The following is a 20000-nucleotide window of genomic DNA, read 5'->3' on the forward strand; positions in this document are numbered from 1 at the left end:
TTTAATGCAAACTTCTTTTCCCAAATGACGGTAGAATGAAGAATCTCGTTTGAACAGGAGATAGAAAGGGCTGGCGCGCAGCGCCAGAGAAGAGACAAATCATAATATCAGAGCGCGAATTCGGAAAATTGATTCAAAGTAATGCAGCATGTCAATGTGCAATAAAGGTTAAGAAGCTTACCTGTCCCTAGAAAATAAAATGAGGAACGCGAACGTTGCGATAGAACCACGTGAGGAGTCCACAGAACAAATAGAAGAAGCCCAACTCTGGTTTCTCCAGAAACGATGGAAGCGGAGCAAATAACTGAATTTTGAATGACGATACTCGTCCTTTGCTTCCAAAATCAATTGACATCTGTCACATGACCTGTTCGTCACATGTCGCGCCACAGATTTGATAGCAAGCTTGCCAGTTGACATATTTCCCAGGAAACACTGCGAAACTCGACCGCACTCGCTGAAAAACACGCTTTTCCTTTTCCTAAATAAAAACTACGCTATTAAGCAATCGTCTGAAAGAACCCCTGCCACGCACGGGATTGCCAGCACAGAAATTTTCCAGCCAATAATGAAACACCTTGTGAGCGGATATATTTTGTATATTAGCTCCATCGGTCCCTCTTGAAATCATTGTTGAAGTTCAATGTTTCCTTCGGCTGCGCCTCGGGGAAACTTTGCGATTCTCGGGAAACAAAATGAACTGTTTCCCTCGGGACCAGTCATTAAGTGTTTATTATTACATTTACAACTTAATGAATTCAGCTCGCTCTTTTTTTTCTTTTCGGTTCACGTTTTTCATCTTCACAACACGCGATCGGGCCGCAAATATATCTTGTACTTATTTTGATATTTCAATGAATAATGGTCATTCTTGGATAAATGCACACTGGCGTTCTTTTAGTCATTTCATGAGAAAAAGTCAAAGGGTAGGAACTTTATTTAACTGTCTAGTCTTCTGGCGCTGTAGAATTAATTAAGGGCACTGTAAACTGAAATGTACAAATTAACGTAAATCAAAGGTTAGTTTTTGAGGAGAGGGAGAAACAGGATTAGCTGGAGAAAAAGCTCTCGGAGCAGAATAGAGCCGAGTCTGGGAATCGAACCCGGACCACATTGGTGGGAGGCGATTGCTCTCACGACTACTAGGCAAGACTTCCAGAGTCATTGTGTAATCTCCAAAAGGCATAACCCATCACCGAGGGGATGCCTCAAGAAGTTCCTTAAACTTCTTGCATAATTTTGCCTAGTATATCCACTGATATTTTACTAGTAAGTGCGAAATGTTTGTCTGTACTGCAACAATTACTTAACATGGAACTATCGGGTATTTGAACAGACCGCGCTCGCTAACAAGCGCTCTTGAGGTGCATTGACGTTTTGAGCGTTATCCCTTCGTAAGAGCGAATACAAAAATTGCGGGTGTTGATCATTGTCATTGGTGAAAATAGAGCGAGTTTCAATCGAGTGTCGTAAAGCCAAAACCAAAGTAATTACTTTGGCCAATCAAAACTCCAAATTAGTTACACGTAGCCGACACAAAGCGCGGGAAAATGTGCACGCGCGAGCCACGATTGGTTTTGGTTTCGCTTCTGATCGGTTAAAAAAGCGGGCCAAGAACTTTGAACCGACCACTGAGTGAAGTAATGCAAAACCAACGTAATTCGCTAATTACTTTCGACACTCAATTGAAAACCGCTCTATGGTGACATGAATTTGGTAATAAATTGATGGAATGGAGGCATATACATTTCTAGCGCGCTTGTTGCACAGCGCACCGTTTGTCACCACCTGACTGCTAAATAGTGGGGTCGTCTTAAGCCTTGTCGGTTCGTACGACCCATCACCATCCGACACGATCCATCGAGACACTAAGAAGAAGATCGATGAAACCTTCACTTCGGGCAATCACGACCTGACCTCCGTCAGTCGGGTCGACTTGAACGTTGAACGACCCGATTCAGTTCGTGTGTATTGGACGTACATGATTGAAGAATCCTGTTGGTAATGCCAGGACCAAGCATATTGATATACGATATCACTTTCGTTATGTGAAATACGATGCCACTAATGAGATGCTAGCAGACATTTTCACAAGGCCTTTGGCCAAACATTGGTTCAAGAAGCTTACCACTGAACTGCCTGGGAATGAGAAATGTCAAATAGGCACGGCCAAAAGTGGAAGTGTCGTTAGGAAAAACTTGTTAACCGTATTATTTTGAATTGTTTACTTATATATTCCTTTTGCTTTATTTGACCGTTGCTTTTGATTTAAATATATTCACAGAGTTTTGACAAGAATAATGCATCCAGTCTTCTATTGGTTATTTTCTTTTCTCTTTTGTTTGTCAAGTTTTGTTTTCAATTCAAACTTTCGTGTATAAGTTTTCACGGTCTGTATGATAAATAATTTCTGCAGTACGTTTGACGTAATAAAGCATCATGTTCAAAGTGGTACGCGTAGAACTAAATACTGTAGATCAGCGCGGCTTAGCTCAGAAACGCTTTTTTTTTTACGTTAAGCTCTAATTCTGCCTGTTTTTCATATTTTTACAGCGTAAGCTCGTCCGATAATGACATCGTGTAATTGTTAGGAACCCAGGCCCCCATCGTCCAAGGGCATTCTAAGATATGGAAACAAGTCATAGCCCTATTAGAGAACCGAAGCACAGCCGAAGTCATCACTTATAAGTTTTGAAATTTTAGGTCATATTTTACCCGACTGGTGAAAGAGAATTTGAAAGGAAGACTTGCGGAGGCTATGGACAGTTACGTTATGCAAGAGGAAGAGAAAATCAAGTTTCTTTGTTGAAACCTGTCGTCGATTCTGCTTTCGAAGCATAGACGATAGATTACCGCAGAGTGCTGTTTTCATGTCCGTCGAGAAGGGAAATTATTCTCTTTCGAATACATTAGAAAGATTTTGAAAAAAGAGGGCTTCTTTCTGTATATTTAAATTCTGTATATAAAAATTACTCGATTCTGATTGGCTGAGAGCAGTGCAATTCAAGTGTAACACAGTGCAAAAAGTGTAATACCAGTGCAAATTACACATCGAAATTCTGGATTATTATTGGCTAATAAACAATAGGGTTTTGGTCGCGATACAATGACTTTCGACGCCATTGCAACTTAATGAAATCAGTGTTCTCCTGTGTGCACCAGAGAAATCTACGCATTACCCCAACCCCATCAAACCTAACAAAATACGCAGGGTGTGACAGGCAAGACTTTTACCAACACGGAAAAAAATAAATAATAATAAAACAACAGAGAAATATTGCTCATTTTCCGACTGGGATTGCCATACTGGCAAGCCAGTAAAAATTTAGAAATATTTCGTTATGCGCATTCCGTGCACATGACGTCATGTGGCCTGTCAATCATTAACAGATCTTTGGAACAGAGTCCATGCACTGTGATGTTTGGACGGGTATCTCGTTATTTATTCGCGAAATAAACATTTTGTTGCGATTGATACAACTTTTTGTTCACCCCAGTGTCGCACGGGTCCGTCTGCAAACAGCGATGATTTAAACGTACACAGTACCGACTTTATCTGAAGCCTGTTACGCAGACTTTCGAAGTAAGGATTGCGTGACGAGCCAAAACACTCTACGTGTGTGTTGAATTCATCTGACCATCCTGGCTCGAACTACGACAACAACAGTCAGAGGACTTTAATATGAAAAATGGAAATATACGTGGGGTTAAAGTTATGCCAAAAGTGTTTCCTTTCTTCCCCATAGCAAATTTTCCACTATAGTGTTTGACTTGATTTTAGTGCGCGAATGTAGAACGACTAGACGCTTGAATAAAGTTCCTTTCCTTTCCCTTTCCTCTTTAAATTCGTGGAGTAAAGTCTCTACTCTTACTTTCTCTAGTCTAGTCAATGTTGTAACTGAGCATTTCTGTGTACGTGACAATATCTTGACACGGAATAAAAGTACTCAAGGCCTGTATCTGTATCTGGGCCAGTACAAACCAAGTTTTGTTCTATTCTCCGTTTTTGAAAACTTAGTCCTTGCTTCATAGCTAGTCAGCAGTTCGCGTTTATACCTGTTCCTTGTTTTATACCCGGTCCGCAGTCCACGTTTTATACCTGGTCCACGCGTTTTATACCCGGTCCGCAGTCTGAGTCCGCAGTACGCAGTCCATATTTTATACTGACCAACATTTTTGTTATTTCTTGGCGATTTGCAGACTTTTCTAGTTTTTGCTTACATGTATTTTATCGTTTTTTCCGTAATTATGATGTTAACTGACTACCTTTTAAGCAAAAGTTGCTATGAGGTGTAGGGTATCCCTTTAACCATCTCGAATTTTTTCATGTGTATTATTAATAAGTAATCACATGATTACTTTGGAATAGATAAGCACTTGTAATTTTTTTCAAAGACTACAAATTGCACTCGCCCTACGGGCTCGTAGAATTTTGGTAGTCTTTGAAAACATTTATTCGTGCTTGTTTATTCCAAAGTGCACTTGAAATCATGCGGTTACCTATACTAACAAATAAAATTGGCCAGACATCATGAGCAATTTAGCATCATGCTAATGAGTTAAAAACTACGTATACACTCCGGGTAACGAATAAAGCACACAAAGTCTTAATGCACTGCCATCACTTGGACTTTGCATTTATAATTTAGTGTCCATTAAATGTTAAAGGTTGTATATCTTCTCAGCGTGGGCACATATAGAGCGCGCCTTATAGAAAATGCAAATTTTCACAAATTATTCAGGTTTTTTTCCACATTTACCAACGAAAGTTAGGGACAAAATATAGCCACAAACCGACGAAACGTGGGTAGTGAGTTTATAGATAAAAGTGAACCGCGAATCAATTAAGAACAACACAGGATTTCTAGTTCCACTGGCGTGGGTGAGGAAGAGCCAAACCCTCGAATGTGGTAGTTGTGATGGTTTGACGTACAATACGAGCGGATTTGTTGCAAGTTGCGTGGTATTTTCCCGAAGAAAAACTCAAATTAAAGTGTACATCTGATAAAGGGACAACCAAAAGTCAAGCAAGCAAGTTTGATTTTTTTTTTTTTTTTAACTTCAAGCCACTTAATGAGAAAGTTATTTCTCCCCAATTCAAAACAAGAATGTCCTAAACCAAAGCTACAACACCAACAAAGCGAATACTTTAAATGAATCCTAATTATCTCACATGCACGTTCTTAATTGTAAACCCGTCAAACGGTGACTCTTCAATACATAAATTCAATCCCTCTGATAGTTTGAATTTTGACCTGGAAAGATGTCACTGGTTTACTTTTCATGTGATAAACCGGTAGTAATACAGAAAGCGGAATATTATTAACTTCGTCAAGGAGTACATTTATAACTGAGCAAATGGAAAGGTTCGTCTTACCTCAAAGAAGCACTTAAACATATCAAGTTACAAAAGAAACGTTTATAAACGTAGGAGAAAAGTTTGTGCCAAAAAAACAAAGATATTAAAAAGTATATCTCCGCAGCATAATTTTGCTGAAGATGAAAGTGATCAGCATCCAAATTCTCTCGACTATTCTAGTGATTGCAAGTTTACTTTCTCATGGAGAAGCCTTCGCTCCAATGGGTCGCACAACAATCTATGGGGAAGGGAAAAGACGAATGGAAAGTAATCAACAGGTTTGGAGAATTTATATTGCGATGACCTAGAGACTACTTACGGTAATACTCGCGTACTAATTTTTTTTTCTCTACAGAGTAACACAATCACTCCAGGATGCGTTCTCTAAATTGAACTACAAATATTATTTAATCAACAAATGTTTCTCTTTGGTCTAGAGTTGAATTTCCAGGATCTACATGTAGCCTCGTTATAAAAGGCTCATGAAAAGAATCGAATGCTCGTAACACTCAGTGAAGCCTTTACCGTCCTTAGTAAAAATTTCAAGGTTACAACTCGAATTGTCCAAACAAGAAAACTTCTTTTATTCTATCTATTTTTCTATCTTCTATTCGTCAGACCAGTTGTTGATCCACCTTCCTCGTATCCCATTTTTCTTTCTAACAAGCCTGAAATATTGAGGAAATGCCACGGTATCGAAATCACCTGCAAGCAACAATTGACATTCGAAGGAATTCTAGAAAACTGAGGGAGTCAACTTATCCAGGAGGATAATGCCACCCAGAAGGGTGGCATTGGATTGGCATCATCGAGGGTTACAAACATACAACAACAGAAATATCTATTGTAACGCGTTCCAAACTAAAATGGGTTTTTCCAAAATACAAAATTCCGTCAAAAAAGCTCACTTTCGTTGTGCATAAAACGTGATTTCCGACAGGAACTTAAAAGACTTGACTGCAGTAATATCAAAAGTTGGAGTGATACACTGTTAACACGACCGAATCACGATTTCAAACAGTTGTTTTAATAGATCATAATTACTCTGCACTCATATTTTCTCTAAAAATATACAATCAAAAATTACGGTTAACAAACGGAGACAAAAAATGGGCTAGAAAACTGCAGTAAGGAAAAGGTGTTCTTGTCCACAGGACTACAGGCTGCAGACAAATTCCAGTATAGTTTATCTAACGCAAATGAACGATGCAGAAATTCTGCATGGCTTGAAAATTTTTGATGCAGAAATTCTGTAAATCTTACTTTCTGATAAATTCTGTACATTTTCCACAACAACTGTGTGATGCAGAAATTCTGCATCTCAGCCTAGTGGCTGAAAACGTTGGATGCAGAAATTCTGCAAATTTCATTTTCCAATAAATTCGATACTTTTACTAACAACAATTGTGTGATGCATCAGTTTCTGGCGATTTCTGCAGCTGAATTCAGTCATTTTTAGGCCTGTTTTAGCCACTGAACATGGTTTCTGCACCGGAGGAAAATAGTCGCTGCTGATGTAGTCCAGTTTCTGTAGATTTTCATGGATTTTACCGCGTGCAGAATTTCTGCATCTGTAGCTGCATTAAGTAATTTTCACGGATTTTACCGCGTGTAGAATTTCTGCATCGGGGGAAAATAGTCGCTGTCGATATAGCTCAGTTTCTTTAGATTTTCACGGATTTTACCGCGTACAGAATTTCTGCATGGTAGCTGAATTCAGTAAATTCTAGGCCTATTTTAACCACTGCACATGATGCAGAATGTCTACATCGGGGGAAAATAGTCGCTTCAGATGTAGTCCAGTTTCTGTAGATTTTCACGGATTTTACTGCGTGCAAAATTTCTGCATGGTAGTTGAATTCAGTAAATTTTAAGCCTATTTTAACGACTGCACATGATGCAGAATTTCTGCATCGGGGGAAAATCGTCCCTGCCGATGTAATTCAGTTTTAGCAGATTTTTATTCTGCATGCGGTGAGATCAATTTTTCTTAGGGTAAGCATATTCAGAAGTTTTACTGGCATGTTTAACTGACTGCCAAATTGTGAAGGTCAAATAAAGGGTTTCTTTACTGAACCGGTTTCGTTGTTGTTAGGAATGATAAGATTTTCAATGAACAGCGTATAGGCTCCGAGGAATATTCACTTTCTCAACGGAAAATATTGGTTTTGGAAAAACCCATTTTAGTTTGGAACGCGTTTTATTCTTCTCCTAGGGGCTTTTAATGACTCATCTGGCTAATTTACACCACTTTTCAGCAGTTTGACGAAACGGCTTGTTGCATTGCTGTGATACAAGCACAGAATAGAACAAGTACGGCTTTCACTGACAGTATTTTGACTGCCTTTTTTTGTACTGAAGATGTACCACCGTTCGATTTTTTTTTTTTTTTTTTTTTTTTTTTGCCATACCAGTGTTCCGGGGAGAAGGGAAAAGAAGACAAAAAGGCTAACAATTAAAAAGTGTCGGTGCAAGGACTGAATTTTCTCTTGACTCCGATGAGGTTAACGGGCTAAGCTAACGATACAGTAGCTCGAGCATATTTATGGAATATCTTCCATGATGATTGCTACTGCTACACTGTCTCTTTGGAAGATAACCTTTACTTATCTCTATCTGTGCTTTCTTCTCACAAGCAGATAAATGGAGAGGAAGTACGAAGCATTTGTCAAATGGCGAGAAGCCTTAAATGTGAAGCAAGGGAGCAAGCTTCAGCTGTGTCCTTTGATGATCAATACGAAAGGAAATAATGACAAAAGAGAGTAAACACCGCCTTCGATCACGATAATATTTGTTTCTCAAAAACAGTTCAGTAATTTATTTTGTAAAGAGGAAAGAGAAATAAAAAGTTTCAGCACCATTATTAAAGGCAACTCTCATTTTGTCCACATTTGTAGCAGTCATAAACGACGTAGTTATTCCCTCAGGGGTGTTTTTACCTTTTCTTTTTTTTCTATGGGTTGTCATTAAAGCAAATTACAGCTATTGTAGTTCGTCTTATAGACTCCTGATTTCCTCTTTAATCGAATGGAGCTCGGCCATGAAGAACAGGGCCAATTCACTAGATCCCTCCCTACTCCTTCACTCACTTACCCACTCAATCACTCAATTTCTTCGTCCCTTTTACCCTCATTCACTCACTCAATTCATTCCTCCCTCCCTCTCCCCCTCTCTCTCTCACTCACTTCAACACTTTCTCGTGACGGGAGCCCGAGGACTAAAGCATTACACTTTTAGGCAATGCAGGAGCCCCGCGTATATCCTGCACGTAGTTTATATCGTGATGTCTTCCTCTGTTAACACCCTTTATACTGTAAACCGTAGGTGTAAATAGAGTTCACTCGCTTTTTATCCCTGAGGAAGTCTTTGTAATCAGACGAAACCGGTCGGAGAAGAAACTACGTTGACAAGTGTACTGCTGAATAGTTCTCTTAAAAAAAAAAAACAAAAAAGACAAGTAAGAAACGTTTGATCATAGACAACACACAAACAGCGGTAACAAACATAGTAAAAGCATATTAATAGCTATTGATATGCTATTCATATGCGTTTCACGACGTTTGTTACCGCTGTTTGTGTGTTGTTTTGTTTAAAGGGAAAGTACGGTCTAGAAAAATTTTCTCTGAATCGAAAGTTCTTTACCGGTATTGTCATACTTGATCTGACCACTCATTTGGACTAAATGTGTTTAAATAGTCAACAATAACGCTTCAAAAATAGGAAAATTGAAATTGAAATCCGCCATTTTTGTTTTTGTGCATGCAAACAAGGCTATGACGTAGCAATAGGCACGAATTTCTCCGGATGGCTAAATGTACTTGATGTAAAGAAGAAAAACACAGGAGAGGACAGCAATACTTTGTGAACTTGAATCTTAATCCAGAGGCTAAATTGTATTGATGTTGGCTCCACCTCTGAACAGATTTACCTCGTGGTCGTTAAACAGGGTTTTATATGAAAGTTATATGCAGGAGTTTTACAAAGAAGACTTGCAGTGCTATCCCGCGCTCATTGCTGTAAAATAAATGCCTGGAAATCAAGTTTAATCTGTCTACTGTGGCTTTTTACGAGATCCCTGTTACAACTTCAAAACAAACGATCGATTGATATATTACCATCAAATGGTAAGAGTAAATCGTTTCATTATACTGCTAACCAAATTTAACCACATTTCAAGTTACGTTTATTAGCGCAAAAAAGTGAAAGTCGTCTATATATGGCTTGATTCAGTTTTCTCGTTCCAATATAATGATATTTTGGACCATTTCACTGAGTTTTCCGTATGAAGCGAATGCCACCAAGACCAATATTCATATACCTGAAGATCCCGCTTGAAATTCTCCTTGGTAAAATGACAGACCCGAACAGACTATATAGCAGTCAGGTTTTCACGTTTGAGGAATCCATCCACGTTTTATTTTCGCCGGCCAACTTTTCTTTGGCCGAAAGCAAGCACGTTTCAAGCAAGAAACTTGAGCAGGATCTAAAGCTTAAAGAAATCAAGCCACGTATCGTAAATCAGCATAGCGTTGTTTATTGCTTTAAATGTGATTTGTGTGATTTAAATTACGTCGGATATACGACGCGACATCTGTTTCAACGCATTGCTGATCATCGATATTCTGCCATTGGTCGCCATCTGAGAGATGCCCATGGGAACATTGACTTACTCAATGAGAGCCAGTTTAGAATGCTTAAAAAATGTAGCACGAAATGGGATTGTCTCGTTTGTGAAATGTTATACATAAGAACAATAAGACCCAATTTAAATACCCAGAGCGACTCCACTAGGGCCAAACTCATTGTTTAACTTTTAATGCCTTTTAATTTATTGATATCTTCACTATATATATATACTCTATTTCATTACTTCATTTTTACTTGATAATGACGTTCTGGAAACGTCGAAACGTCGTGCCATGTTGTTTTATAATATTAATCGCAGATTTTTATTGTCAAACAACTTTTCTTTAAATTTTAATTTTCCGGTGTAAGCTTCGGTTTTTTAAAATCTTTATATGTGTTCTCAAGTCTAGACATGTGTCTAGTTTCATCCCCCTCGAAAGCGTACACCCCAACAGCGGTAATTGTTGTTGTGAAAAAGCCTTGCTACGTGTATTGAGCAACATCTGAAAGTTTTGTCGTGTTATTACTTATTACTATTCATTTCTCCCTTTTTTTCCCATGTCATGAAACGTCTTTGCTGTCCCTCCCCTGCTAGGTAGTGCCATTGTGCGTAGAGTATTCTGAGAGTATGTTTGGTAAATTTGAGGGGGTACTTACTAATGCATAGATTTTATCCAGTGGTCCCAGTAGAATATTGAACTTCACGTGCAATGGCATCGAAAGTCATTATAACGCGAATAGCGTTTTAGTGGTCTTTAAACAAAATATACCCTTAGGGACCTCAATAATGGAAAGTCAATCGGATAAACAAGACAGGCGGTGAAAAATAGATATTTGGAATCTTCAAACCGACGAGTAATGGTCTTCGATAACAAATGCATCTTTTGCCGTCGGATATCACCAGATGAGTTTTGTTTCTAATGTTGTTTGGCTAACTGTGGTGTTATATGCAAGACTGAAACAAAATTGCAAATTCCGTATGGGTTTAAAAGGAATCGAACGCCTTGAATGTGTATTATTAATAAGTAATCACATGATTACTTTGGAATAGATAAGCACTTGTAATTTTTTTCAAAGACTACAAATTGCACTCGCCCTACGGGCTCGTACAATTTTGATCGTCTTTGAAAACATTTATTCGTGCTTGTTTATTCCAAAGTGCACTTGAAATCATGCGGTTACCTATACTAACAAACAAAATTGGCCAGACATCATGAGCAATTTAGCATCATGCTAATGAGTTAAAACCCACTGGCGTGGGTGAGGAAGAGCCAAACCCTCGAATGTGGTAGTTGTGATGGTTTGACGTACAATACGAGCGGATTTGTTGCAAGTTGCGTGGTATTTTCCCGAAGAAAAACTCAAATTAAAGTGTACATCTGATAAAGGGACAACCAAAAGTCAAGCAAGCAAGTTTGATTTTTTTTTTTTTTAACTTCAAGCCACTTAATGAGAAAGTTATTTCTCCCCAATTCAAAACAAGAATGTCCTAAACCAAAGCTACAACACCAACAAAGCGAATACTTTAAATGAATCCTAATTATCTCACATGCACGTTCTTAATTGTAAACCCGTCAAACGGTGACTCTTCAATACATAAATTCAATCCCTCTGATAGTTTGAATTTTGACCTGGAAAGATGTCACTGGTTTACTTTTCATGTGATAAACCGGTAGTAATACAGAAAGCGGAATATTATTAACTTCGTCTAGGAGTACATTTATAACTGAGCAAATGGAAAGGTTCGTCTTACCTCAAAGAAGCACTTAAACATATCAAGTTACAAAAGAAACGTTTATAAACGTAGGAGAAAAGTTTGTGCCAAAAAAACAAAGATATTAAAAAGTATATCTCCGCAGCATAATTTTGCTGAAGATGAAAGTGATCAGCATCCAAATTCTCTCGACTATTCTAGTGATTGCAAGTTTACTTTCTCATGGAGAAGCCTTCGCTCCAATGGGTCGCACAACAATCTATGGGGAAGGGAAAAGACGAATGGAAAGTAATCAACAGGTTTGGAGAATTTATATTGCGATGACCTAGAGACTACTTACGGTAATACTCGCGTACTAATTTTTTTTCTCTACAGAGTAACACAATCACTCCAGGATGCGTTCTCTAAATTGAACTACAAATATTATTTAATCAACAAATGTTTCTCTTTGGTCTAGAGTTGAATTTCCAGGATCTACATGTAGCCTCGTTATAAAAGGCTCATGAAAAGAATCGAATGCTCGTAACACTCAGTGAAGCCTTTACCGTCCTTAGTAAAAATTTCAAGGTTACAACTCGAATTGTCCAAACAAGAAAACTTCTTTTATTCTATCTATTTTTCTATCTTCTATTCGTCAGACCAGTTGTTGATCCACCTTCCTCGTATCCCATTTTTCTTTCTAACAAGCCTGAAATATTGAGGAAATGCCACGGTATCGAAATCACCTGCAAGCAACAATTGACATTCGAAGGAATTCTAGAAAACTGAGGGAGTCAACTTATCCAGGAGGATAATGCCACCCAGAAGGGTGGCATTGGATTGGCATCATCGAGGGTTACAAACATACAACAACAGAAATATCTATTATTCTTCTCCTAGGGGCTTTTAATGACTCATCTGGCTAATTTACACCACTTTTCAGCAGTTTGACGAAACGGCTTGTTGCATTGCTGTGATACAAGCACGGAATAGAACAAGTACGGCTTTCACTGACAGTATTTTGACTGCCTTTTTTTGTACTGAAGATGTACCACCGTTCGATTTTTTTTTTTTTTTTTTTTTTTTTTTTTTTGCCATACCAGTGTTCCGGGGAGAAGGGAAAAGAAGACAAAAAGGCTAACAATTAAAAAGTGTCGGTGCAAGGACTGAATTTTCTCTTGACTCCGATGAGGTTGACGGGCTAAGCTAACGATACAGTAGCTCGAGCATATTTATGGAATATCTTCCATGATGATTGCTACTGCTACACTGTCTCTTTGGAAGATAACCTTTACTTATCTCTATCTGTGCTTTCTTCTCACAAGCAGATAAATGGAGAGGAAGTACGAAGCATTTGTCAAATGGCAAGAAGCCTTAAATGTGAAGCAAGGGAGCAAGCTTCAGCTGTGTCCTTTGATGATCAATACGAAAGGAAATAATGACAAAAGAGAGTAAACACCGCCTTCGATCACGATAATATTTGTTTCTCAAAAACAGTTCAGTAATTTATTTTGTAAAGAGGAAAGAGAAATAAAAAGTTTCAGCACCATTATTAAAGGCAACTCTCATTTTGTCCACATTTGTAGCAGTCATAAACGACGTAGTTATTCCCTCAGGGGTGTTTTTACCTTTTCTTTTTTTTCGATGGGTTGTCATTAAATCAAATTACAGCTATTGTAGTTCGTCTTATAGACTCCTGATTTCCTCTTTAATCGAATGGAGCTCGGCCATGAAGAACAGGGCCAATTCACTAGATCCCTCCCTACTCCTTCACTCACTTACCCACTCAATCACTCAATTTCTTCGTCCCTTTTACCCTCATTCACTCACTCAATTCATTCCTCCCTCCCTCTCCCCCTCTCTCTCTTTCCTTCTCTCTCTCACTCACTTCAACACTTTCTCGTGACGGGAGCCCGAGGACTAAAGCATTACACTTTTAGGCAATGCAGGAGCCCCGCGTATATCCTGCACGTAGTTTATATCGTGATGTCTTCCTCTGTTAACACCCTTTATACTGTAAACCGTAGGTGTAAATAGAGTTCACTCGCTTTTTATCCCTGAGGAAGTCTTTGTAATCAGACGAAACCGGTCGGAGAAGAAACTACGTTGACAAGTGTACTGCTGAATAGTTCTCTTAAAAAAAAAAAACAAAAAAGACAATTAAGAAACGTTTGATCATAGACAACACACAAACAGCGGTAACAAACATAGTAAAAGCATATTAATAGCTATTGATATGCTATTCATATGCGTTTCACGACGTTTGTTACCGCTGTTTGTGTGTTCTTTTGTTTAAAGGGAAAGTACGGTCTAGAAAAATTTTCTCTGAATCGAAAGTTCTTTACCGGTATTGTCATACTTGATCTGACCACTCATTTGGACTAAATGTGTTTAAATAGTCAACAATAACGCTTCAAAAATAGGAAAATTGAAATTGAAATCCGCCATTTTTGTTTTTGTGCATGCAAACAAGGCTATGACGTAGCAATAGTCACGAATTTCTCCGGATGGCTAAATGTACTTGATGTAAAGAAGAAAAACACAGGAGAGGACAGCAATACTTTGTGAACTTGAATCTTAATCCAGAGGCTAAATTGTATTGATGTTGGCTCCACCTCTGAACAGATTTACCTCGTGGTCGTTAAACAGGGTTTTATATGAAAGTTATATGCAGGAGTTTTACAAAGAAAACTTGCAGTGCTATCCCGCGCTCATTGCTGTAAAATAAATGCCTGGAAATCAAGTTTAATCTGTCTACTGTGGCTTTTTACGAGATCCCTGTTACAACTTCAAAACAAACGATCGATTGATATATTACCATCAAATGGTAAGAGTAAATCGTTTCATTATACTGCTAACCAAATTTAACCACATTTCAAGTTACGTTTATTAGCGCATAAAAGTGAAAGTCGTCTATATATGGCTTGATTCAGTTTTCTCGTTCCAATATAATGATATTTTGGACTATTTCACTGAGTTTTCCGTATGAAGCGAATGCCACCAAGACCAATATTCATATACCTGAAGATCCCGCTTGAAATTCTCCTTGGTAAAATGACAGACCCGAACAGACTATATAGCAGTCAGGTTTTCACGTTTGAGGAATCCATCCACGTTTTATTTTCGCCGGCCAACTTTTCTTTGGCCGAAAGCAAGCAAGTTTCAAGCAAGAAACTTGAGCAGGATCTAAAGCTTAAAGAAATCAAGCCACGTATCGTAAATCAGCATAGCGTTGTTTATTGCTTTAAATGTGATTTGTGTGATTTAAATTACGTCGGATATACGACGCGACATCTGTTTCAACGCATTGCTGATCATCGATATTCTGCCATTGGTCGCCATCTGAGAGATGCCCATGGGAACATTGACTTACTCAATGAGAGCCAGTTTAGAATGCTTAAAAAATGTAGCACGAAATGGGATTGTCTCGTTTGTGAAATGTTATACATAAGAACAATAAGACCCAATTTAAATACCCAGAGCGACTCCACTAGGGCCAAACTCTTTGTTTAACTTTTAATGCCTTTTAATTTATTGATATCTTCACTATGTATATATACTCTATTTCATTACTTCATTTTTACTTGATAATGACGTTCTGGAAACGTCGAAACGTCGTGCCATGTTGTTATATAATATTTTATCGCAGATTTTTATTGTCAAACAACTTTTCTTTAAATTTTAATTTTCCGGTGTAAGCTTCGGTTTTTTAAAATCTTTATATGTGTTCTCAAGTCTAGACATGTGTCTAGTTTCATCCCCCTCGAAAGCGTACACCCCAACAGCGGTAATTGTTGTTGTGAAAAAGCCTTGCTACGTGTATTGAGCAACATCTGAAAGTTTTGTCGTGTTATTACTTATTACTATTCATTTCTCCCTTTTTTTCCCATGTCATGAAACGTCTTTGCTGTCCCTCCCCTGCTAGGTAGTGCCATTGTGCGTAGAGTATTCTGAGAGTATATTTGGTAAATTTGAGAGGGTACTTACTAATGCATAGATTTTATCCAGTGGTCCCAGTAGAATATTGAACTTCACGTGCAATGGCATCGAAAGTCATTATAACGCGAATAGCGTTTTAGTGGTCTTTAAACAAAATATACCCTTAGGGACCTCAATAATGGAAAGTCAATCGGATAAACAAGACAGGCGGTGAAAAATAGATATTTGGAATCTTCAAACCGACGAGTAATGGTCTTCGATAACAAATGCATCTTTTGCCGTCGGATATCACCAGATGAACTTTGTTTCTAATGTTGTTTGGCTAACTGTGGTGTTATATGCAAGACTGAAACCAAATTGCAAATTCCGTATGGGTTTAAAAGGAATCGAACGCCTTGAATGTGTATTATTAATAAGTAATCACATGATTACTTTGGAATAGATAAGCACTTGTAATTTTTTTCAAAGACTACAAATTGCACTCGCCCTACGGGCTCATAGAATTTTGGTCGTCTTTGAAAACATTTATTCGTGCTTGTTTATTCCAAAGTGCACTTGAAATCATGCGGTTACCTATACTAACAAATAAAATTGGCCAGACATCATGAGCAATTTAGCATCATGCTAATGAGTTAAAAACTACGCATACACTCCGGGTAACAAATAAAGCACACAAAGTCTTAATGCACTGCCATCACTTGGACTTTGCATTTATAATTTGTTTATTTTAGTGTCCATTAAATGTTAAAGGTCGTATATCTTCTCAGCGTGGGCACATATAGAGCGCGCCTTATAGAAAATTCAAATTTTTACAAATTATTCAGGTTTTTTTCCACATTTACCAACGAAAGTTAGGGACAAAATATAGCCACAAACCGACGAAACGTGGGTAGTGAGTTTATAGATAAAAGTGAACCGCAAATCAATTAAGAACAACACATGATTTCTAGTGAGGAAGAGCCAAACCCTCGAATGTGGTAGTTGTGATGGTTTGACGTACAATACGAGCGGATTTGTTGCAAGTTGCGTGGTATTTTCCCGAAGAAAAACTCAAATTAAAGTGTACATCTGATAAAGGGACAACCAAAAGTCAAGCAAGCAAGTTTGATTTTTTTTTTTTTTTAACTTCAAGCCACTTAATGAGAAAGTTATTTCTCCCCAATTCAAAACAAGAATGTCCTAAACCAAAGCTACAACACCAACAAAGCGAATACTTTAAATGAATCCTAATTATCTCACATGCACGTTCTTAATTGTAAACCCGTCAAACGGTGACTCTTCAATACATAAATTCAATCCCTCTGATAGTTTGAATTTTGACCTGGAAAGATGTCACTGGTTTACTTTTCATGTGATAAACCGGTAGTAATACAGAAAGCGGAATATTATTAACTTCGTCAAGGAGTACATTTATAACTGAGCAAATGGAAAGGTTCGTCTTACCTCAAAGAAGCACTTAAACATATCAAGTTACAAAAGAAACGTTTATAAACGTAGGAGAAAAGTTTGTGCCAAAAAAACAAAGATATTAAAAAGTATATCTCCGCAGCATAATTTTGCTGAAGATGAAAGTGATCAGCATCCAAATTCTCTCGACTATTCTAGTGATTGCAAGTTTACTTTCTCATGGAGAAGCCTTCGCTCCAATGGGTCGCACAACAATCTATGGGGAAGGGAAAAGACGAATGGAAAGTAATCAACAGGTTTGGAGAATTTATATTGCGATGACCTAGAGACTACTTACGGTAATACTCGCGTACTAATTTTTTTTTCTCTACAGAGTAACACAATCACTCCAGGATGCGTTCTCTAAATTGAACTACAAATATTATTTAATCAACAAATGTTTCTCTTTGGTCTAGAGTTGAATTTCCAGGATCTACATGTAGCCTCGTTATAAAAGGCTCATGAAAAGAATCGAATGCTCGTAACACTCAGTGAAGCCTTTACCGTCCTTAGTAAAAATTTCAAGGTTACAACTCGAATTGTCCAAACAAGAAAACTTCTTTTATTCTATCTATTTTTCTATCTTCTATTCGTCAGACCAGTTGTTGATCCACCTTGAGATGATCCATCCTGAGATTCGAAGGAATTCTAGAAAACTGAGGGAGTCAACTTATCCAGGAGGATAATGCCACCCAGAAGGGTGGCATTGCATTGGCATCATCGAGGGTTACAAACATACAACAACAGGAATATCTATTATTCTTCTCCTAGGGGCTTTTAATGACTCATCTGGCTAATTTACACCACTTTTCAGCAGTTTGACGAAACGGCTTGTTGCATTGCTGTGATACAAGCACAGAATAGAACAAGTACGGCTTTCACTGACAGTATTTTGACTGCCTTTTTTTGTACTGAAGATGTACCACCGTTCGATTTTTTTTTTTTTTTTTTTGCCATACCAGTGTTCCGGGGAGAAGGGAAAAGAAGGCAAAAAGGCTAACAATTAAAAAGTGTCGGTGCAAGGACTGAATTTTCTCTTGACTCCGATGAGGTTAACGGGCTAAGCTAACGATACAGTAGCTCGAGCATATTTATGGAATATCTTCCATGATGATTGCTACTGCTACACTGTCTCTTTGGCAGATAACCTTTATTTATCTCTATCTGTGCTTTCTTCTCACAAGCAGATAAATGGAGAGGAAGTACGAAGCATTTGTCAAATGGCGAGAAGCCTTAAATGTGAAGCAAGGGAGCAAGCTTCAGCTGTGTCCTTTGATGATCAATACGAAAGGAAATAATGACAAAAGAGAGTAAACACCGCCTTCGATCACGATAATATTTGTTTCTCAAAAACAGTTCAGTAATTTATTTTGTAAAGAGGAAAGAGAAATAAAAAGTTTCAGCACCATTATTAAAGGCAACTCTCATTTTGTCCACATTTGTAGCAGTCATAAACGACGTAGTTATTCCCTCAGGGGTGTTTTTACCTTTTCTTTTTTTTCTATGGGTTGTCATTAAAGCAAATTACAGCTATTGTAGTTCGTCTTATAGACTCCTGATTTCCTCTTTAATCGAATGGAGCTCGGCCATGAAGAACAGGGCCAATTCACTAGATCCCTCCCTACTCCTTCACTCACTTACCCACTCAATCACTCAATTTCTTCGTCCCTTTTACCCTCATTCACTCACTCAATTCATTCCTCCCTCCCTCTCCCCCTCTCTCTCTTTCCTTCTCTCTCTCACTCACTTCAACACTTTCTCGTGACGGGAGCCCGAGGACTAAAGCATTACACTTTTAGGCAATGCAGGAGCCCCGCGTATATCCTGCACGTAGTTTAAATCGTGATTTCGTCCTTTGTTAACACCCTTTATACTGTAAACCGTAGGTGTAAATAGAGTTCACTCGCTTTTTATCCCTGAAGAAGTCTTTGTAATCAGACGAAACCGGTCGGAGAAGAAACTACGTTAACAGGTGTACTGCTGAATAGTTCTCTTAAAAAAAAACCAAAAAAAGAACAATTAAGAAACGTTTGATCATACACAACACACAAACAGCGGTAACAAACATAGTAAAAGCATATTAATAGCTATTGATATGCTATTAATATGAGTTTCACGACGTTTGTTACAGCTGTTTGTGTGTTGTTTTGTTTAAAGGGAAAGTACGGTCTAGAAAAATTTTCTCTGAATCGAAAGTTCTTTACCGGTATTGTCATACTTGATCTGACCACTCATTTGGACTAAATGTGTTTAAATAGTCAACAATAACGCTTCAAAAGTAGGCAAATTGAAATTGAAATCCGCCATCTTTGTTTTTGTGCATGCAAACAAGGCTATGACGTAGCAATAGTCAAGAATTTCTCCGGATGGCTAAATGTACTTGATGTAAAGAAGAAAAACACAGGAGAGGAGAGCAATACTTTGTGAACTTGAATCTTAATCCAGAGGCTAAATTGTATTGATGTTGGCTCCACCTCTGAACAGATTTACCTCGTGGTCGTTAAACAGGGTTTTATATGAAAGTTATATGCAGGAGTTTTACAAAGAAAACTTGCAGTGCTATCCCGCGCTCATTGCTGCCTGGAAATCAAGTTTAATCTGTCTACTGTTGCTTTCTACGAGATCCCTGTTACAACTTCAAAACAAACGATCGATTGATATATTTCCATCAAATGGTAAGAGTAAATCGTTTCATTATACTGCTAACCAAATTTAACCACATTTCAAGTTACGTTTATTAGCGCATAACAGTGAAAGTCGTCTATATATGGCTTGATTCAGTTTTCTCGTTCCAATATAATGATATTTTGGACTATTTCACTGAGTTTTCCGTATGAAGCGAATGCCACCAAGACCAATATTCATATACCTGAAGATCCCGTTTGAAATCCTCCTTGGTAAAATGACAGACCCTAACAGACTATATAGCAGTCAGGT

General features: G+C 38.0%; 1 protein-coding gene and 3 long non-coding RNA genes across 6 annotated transcripts in view; 3 read left to right on the forward strand and 1 right to left on the reverse strand.

The window, feature by feature from the left end:
• LOC138006998 (cartilage matrix protein-like) overlaps window positions 1-340 on the reverse strand; it is an 18286-nt gene extending 17946 nt beyond the window's left edge. The window contains exons 1-2 of one of the 3 annotated variants that reach the window (XM_068853651.1): window positions 182-340; window positions 1-70 (exon numbers count right to left, since the gene is read on the reverse strand). The exon at window positions 1-70 is cut by the window's left edge and continues 1 nt beyond it. The gene's annotated coding sequence lies outside the window, so the exon portion shown is untranslated. The remainder of the gene's footprint in view (window positions 71-181) is intronic. The other 2 variants (XM_068853652.1, XM_068853653.1) reach the window with 2 other exon arrangements.
• A 4728-nt stretch (window positions 341-5068) lies between these two features.
• Window positions 5069-8227, forward strand: LOC138008887 (uncharacterized). Its single transcript, XR_011124287.1, has 2 exons — window positions 5069-5637; window positions 7999-8227. It is a non-coding gene; the product is annotated as an uncharacterized lncRNA (long non-coding RNA).
• Window positions 8228-11429: 3202 nt separating this feature from the next.
• Window positions 11430-13235, forward strand: LOC138008889 (uncharacterized). Its single transcript, XR_011124288.1, has 2 exons — window positions 11430-11998; window positions 13007-13235. It is a non-coding gene; the product is annotated as an uncharacterized lncRNA (long non-coding RNA).
• Window positions 13236-16666: 3431 nt separating this feature from the next.
• LOC138008890 (uncharacterized) lies at window positions 16667-18499 on the forward strand. The gene is made up of 2 exons (XR_011124289.1): window positions 16667-17320; window positions 18251-18499. It is a non-coding gene; the product is annotated as an uncharacterized lncRNA (long non-coding RNA).
• Window positions 18500-20000: the final 1501 nt, after the last annotated feature.

This window comes from Montipora foliosa, chromosome 6 (assembly GCF_036669935.1).
Source record: "Montipora foliosa isolate CH-2021 chromosome 6, ASM3666993v2, whole genome shotgun sequence".
NCBI lineage: Eukaryota > Metazoa > Cnidaria > Anthozoa > Scleractinia > Acroporidae > Montipora > Montipora foliosa.